Genomic DNA, 5,664 nt, shown 5'->3' with positions numbered 1-5,664 from the left:
TGTGAGCTTATTAGAAATTGTCCCTTCAAGTGGATTGCATTGCTCTGAACTTCTGCTTTTGAGCAGTTTTAGAAGGCACCACTGTGGTCAAGAACACGTGATATCCATGTAATGGGCTAGAACAACTTATTTGTACTTGAGTGCATTTTGTTTTTTGTTTAGATGTATAGTCGTGCTCAAAAGTTTACACACCCCTAGCAGAATCCGCAAAATGTGAATAATTTTGACAAAATAAGAGGGGTCATACATGTTTTTTTTTGTTTTTGTTTTTCAGCATTTGTTATTTTATTTTGTCCTGAACAAGATATTTTACATAAAATATGTGTACATATATTCCACAAGAAAAAAAAATTAGTTTAGAAAAGGGACCAAATAAAAAAATTGACACAGCCTTGATTCTGAATACTGTGTGTGTGATTTTTGTGATGGTTGTTCTTGAGTCTCTTGTTTGTCCTCAGCAGTTAAACTGACCAGTGTTCTTCAGAAAAATCCTCCAGGTCCAGCAAATTCTTCAGGTTTTCAGCATCTTTTGCGTATTTGAAACATTTCCAGCAGTGACTGTATTATTTTGATATCCATCTTTTCGCATTTTTTATGATCCCACGTGTATTTTTTTTAAATAGTTAACATTTTGCAGATTCTGTAAGGGGTGTGTAAACTTTTGAGCATGACTGTACTCTATGTTTGTGACTTCATTAATATGGACAAAGCATGTTTTCATACAGTAGTTGATAGACCTACACTGAAGCTAAAACTCATTAGAGATTAACTAGAATAATTTGGATCTTGACTGTGACTACTTCAACAAGTACTTTTTAATATATTTACAAAATTTAAAAAAACAATCATATGTTTGCAGATATTTAGGAAACATGCTGAGTTCACATACTCATCTCTCTAAAAAACAATCCTACAGCCAGTTATTTTACTTGGAAATTTGCGTTCCTTGTGGGATTGTCTGTTTTTGTTTTGGTCTGTGCAATAAGGCACGTTGTCAATTTACCTAATAGTATTTCGACACCACAGGTTGTCAGTGGACGGAAAACACAGCACATTGCTGCCATGGACACCAGCAAACAAACTGGGTCAGAGATCGCATATTCTACCCAACCTAAAAATCCTTGTCATCCATCAAAATGTCTGTGAACGAAAGATTATTAAAACACGGAAAAATCAACTCATCAGTTTACAGTCTCCATGCCTTCCATTGTCAATTTCGCTCGTTCCTGTTGCATGTCCTCAATCTGGCAAACCACATGAAGCTCGAGTCCGAGGGAGAAGAGCAAACAATATGTAGAATATGGGCTGCACTACCCCTTTCAACCACTAGCTGTAATTTTTTCATACATCCCTTTAAATGTTATAGACAAGATACATTTCTACATAAGTAATTGGCAGGAAGCTAAGAAAAAATTATCTTGGGTTTCGCAGTTTTGGGAGTTAGTCGTACACACACGTAATGATCATTTATGCAGTAATTATGAAAAAGTAATTGGATGTTGCTTCAAGTCTGCTTTTGCAACTGTGGTCATGAACATGCAATATCTTACGATGATAAAAAGGAAGTCAGTTAAGCAATGATCAAATACTGGAGCTAAAGTGAACCGTAATAGTGTCCACATCCTCTGTTCATCTCCTGTATCTCAGTAATATTTATATTGTTACAGTCAGACATGATCAGTCTCTTGAAGTCACTCAGATGGTGAATGGTGTTCTGAGTCTGTTCAGAAGGACTGTACTGCTGTTTTGAACACCACTTTTAAAAGTGCTTATTAGAGAAGAGGTTAAGCAACATAACAAGGACACACAAGGCAACAAGGCAGTTTTAACTGTTTATTGGCATAACTTCACGACTCACATATTTCCTTCTGCAGCAGGCAAGAGATAAAGAATTTAGTTCAACTAACAGATTTGCGTGTTTCCGAATAAATTTAACGGAAATAAATCAGAACCAAACAAACTTTGATCAACAAAACATTAAAGAAAGTATCCCCTCCCGATTACGCAGATTGGGAAAAGATAGTAGCAGCCCAACATCAGTTCCCCTCTAACTTCTACTCTCTCCCATCTCATTCAACCCAGCACAGCGTTAGCAAACAGGCTGCAGGTGTGCAAACACCATTCGTTTTGGAGGTCTCCAACAAGATTACATGCGTTAAAGGTGTTATGCCCCAGTATGGGTCATATTGTGTGGGTTTGGTTATCCTTTGTTTCTTTTCTCGTAGGTTGGAGTTAGACATCCTGATCACTGATGGTCTACACCTGTGCTAGAGCTGATGCCGGCAATTATAAGCAGCTCCCTTCAGTGGTCAGGACTTTCAGTAAAGCCATTAACTTGGCTTTAGGTGGACAAGTGAGTATACAAGGCGGTACACTGGGCTCTTGGCATGCAGGTGAGTACACAGGAAGGTACACTGGGCTCTTGGCTTTAGGTGGACAAGTGAGTATACAGGGCGGTACACTGGGCTCTTAGCTTTGGGCGTACAGGTGAGTAAACATGAAGGTACACTGGCCTCTTGGCTTGGGCGTACAGGTGAGTATACAGGTGAGTATGCGACGCTTTTAGCTGGAATGGATGCAACTCACAGTCCCGTAGATAGGCAGACATCAGGCTTTAGCGCTTCAAGAAATCTACGCAAAGTTTTATAAATGAGAGGGCCCTCATTTATCAACAGTGCCTAGAAAAGGTTCTATATTTTGTCCAATGAATGAAATTTAGAATGTGCCTCAGTACAAGAAAATCCGCATTTATCAGACATGCGCACGCAGTTCTTATTCACATGAGTAAGCAATCATTGTTGATAAATACCACATGTGCATAAGTACCATGCTCGGGCACATTCGGTCATTAGCATTCGGAAACGCCTCCAATTAACCATATATGGTGACAACACTTCCCTTTAAAAATTACGTGATTGTGTTTTTTCCTCACTGCAATAATGGCAAAGACAGCAAAGAAGAGGAACTTCACAAACAGAATTAGAGATACTTGTAAATGAAGTTGAATCCAACCAACAGATATTGTTTAGTTCATTCACTGCAGGAGGAATTACAAATAAAAGAAAAAATGCTGCATGGGAGAATGTCACCAATGCAGTTAATTCTGTTGGGTCCAAGGAGAGAACTGTCCCAGAAATAAAAAACGTGTGACAGCACACAGACGAGAAATGTCCGCAACTGGAGGAGGACAGACAACAACAGAACTTTCCCCATTGGACAACCGCATAGCCTGCATCATCGGAGACACGGCTCTGTCCGGGATTACTAAGGACGGTGACACTGATGCTCTTGCGACAGAACAAACCGGGCTTTCTAACACCCAAAGTGAAGGTAAAATAAACCAACTGGAATAGGATTTTGTGTTTGCATACATTTCATTTCAATTTGTATACTTTTAATGAAATCATTCATAAGATAAACTCAATTAAATTAATGTGAACATGTGTTTCCTTAATAGCGACGCTTGAGGAGCCGGGCCCATCCATTGCCCCTTCCATGCGCCAAGAGTGCTGAGTGAGGCGGTGCTACAAAATCAAGAGGAAACAACAAAATCCATTAATGACCTAAAGGATCAACTGAGCAACATAACGAATGTATTGATTCAAATCAGCGAGTCTCTGAAACAGGTTGCCTCTTGCGCAAATACAATTGCTAATAAACCATAAACCGCTGACTAATGTGATTTCAGTTATTTGTTTCCCCGAAGCTGCAAAACACAAAATGAAATCGCTGTAATGTTTCTGCACTCGACCAATGGCCAGGCTTACCTAAAATGTCTGTATGATCCTCTGTCTTGTCTGAATGCCAGCGGCATTAGGAGGTGGCAGGGGCACTACATCGGGCATAGGGCCGTTTGGTCTTGGGGGTTCCTGCAGAGGGATGCCCTGTCTGATGGCCAAGTTGTGTAGCACACTGCAAGCCATGATGATTTTGCATGCTTTTTCTGGCTGATACTGCAGTGTCCCTCCCGTGCTTGACAGACACAGCCATCATCCTTTCAGCAGGCCTATTGCGTGCTCAACTGTGCTCCTGGAGCGTGCATGGGCACGGTTGTACGCCTGTTCCTGCTCGGTCCTCGGGTTGGTTAGGGGGGTCATTAGCCATGGATTTAGAGGGTAACCTTGATCACCTAATGATGAAATAGTTTTAAGTAATTGTGCATAGCCCTACAATAGCATTTTAAACATGTTGTAGCCTTAAATTCACCAATGAGCCAGCCATCCTCAACAGCACCTTCTTGGAGACGCACACCCACAGAGCTACCGCCAGGCCACCGCGTTCCTCCAGGCCACCGCGCAACGACGTTTAATAACAACAAATTTGCATCACAAATTATTTTCACGTTAACAGAATGAAACCCTTTCTATTTACATAATTAAAATGTGTTGATTGATGGTGCTTTTATGGCGATGTGGGTGCAGTCTATAGCTCCAATTATGTTTTAGCAATGGCATGAAAGTCCCGTTTTATTGCAGCTTGTTGAGGATTTCGATAAGGGAACTGGATGTAGGTTGGGGCCAAGGAAATAATTGCATCCAACACTGCGGCATGATCCTACTCACTGATGGCTGGGATATACCACATATGTCTATACCACAAATTCTTATTCACATGTTGTGGGTCGACTGGCATCATGTCATAAAAAGTAGATACATCTGAGATGATGAGTTGAATAAAAATAAGTAGGCCTACTTAAATAAAGACTTGGATGTAATATATAAATATTTAAAATATATTAAAACAGTTACATTTAACATAAGAAATAAACTGTTAACAAGGCTAATAGTTGCAATTTGACGATATTTAACCGGCTACAGATTAACATGCTACGGTCCGGTCTCCCATTGTCGCAGGCTTTGAAGCATGTCAAAATCCAATAAAAAACTCTAAAATAAAAAATTAATAATCTGCTCCATTTCTCTTTTTAAAATCTCCTCACAAACTTACTCTGTCAGTTTTCACAAACCTGCTAGGCCATTAACGACGCTTGGTTCATTGTTACCAAGTCTGGAATGGGGTTAGCATTTAGACTACTGTTGCTTTGGGGTGTTTGTAGCCTATAGTCCACAGGTTAAGTTCTCTTTACTTAAGCATTATTTCAACCACCCGCGCCCCGCATTTTGGGGTATTTTTTGGCCCATTTTGGCGTGATTCCGCTACTTTTGATTAGCAATTGGAGGGGTTTTGTTATTCAGACCTGGCAACCCAGTCCCTTGGTTCGCCCTTCGTGCCCTTTGAAGGCGTGGCCTGCCCTGGCCTTCGAAGTGCGCACCCTTCTCTTTGGGACACAGCTAAAGTGTGGCGTTTTGATTCTCCTGTGAGCATGTTGTTAGGGCAGAACAGGTCTCAGCTTTGTTTGCGGTCCCCTGGGGAGTTGCTGGTATTTCTTTCTTTTTCCAGCCACAGATCACAGTTTAATATGTTTGTTACTAGGGCTGTGTGTTCGTGTAGTGCCGAGCGCAGGTAGAGTAAAGTTACAATAGTCTAACAATCACACTTGTGAGGTAAGAAACTTTGTATGTATTCTCTTTCTGGGAAAAGGGGAAATTACTTTAACTTTTTCACTATTTGGTTTTTGTTTTTCAGGTGCGGCCTGTGAGCATTAGCTGCTGTTTTATGCTGGTTTATACCGTTTGATGTATGTTGTTTACAGACCCGTTTTAT

This window comes from Pseudorasbora parva, chromosome 5 (assembly GCF_024679245.1).
Source record: "Pseudorasbora parva isolate DD20220531a chromosome 5, ASM2467924v1, whole genome shotgun sequence".
Lineage (NCBI taxonomy): Eukaryota > Metazoa > Chordata > Actinopteri > Cypriniformes > Gobionidae > Pseudorasbora > Pseudorasbora parva.
This window is presented reverse-complemented; position numbering follows the sequence as displayed.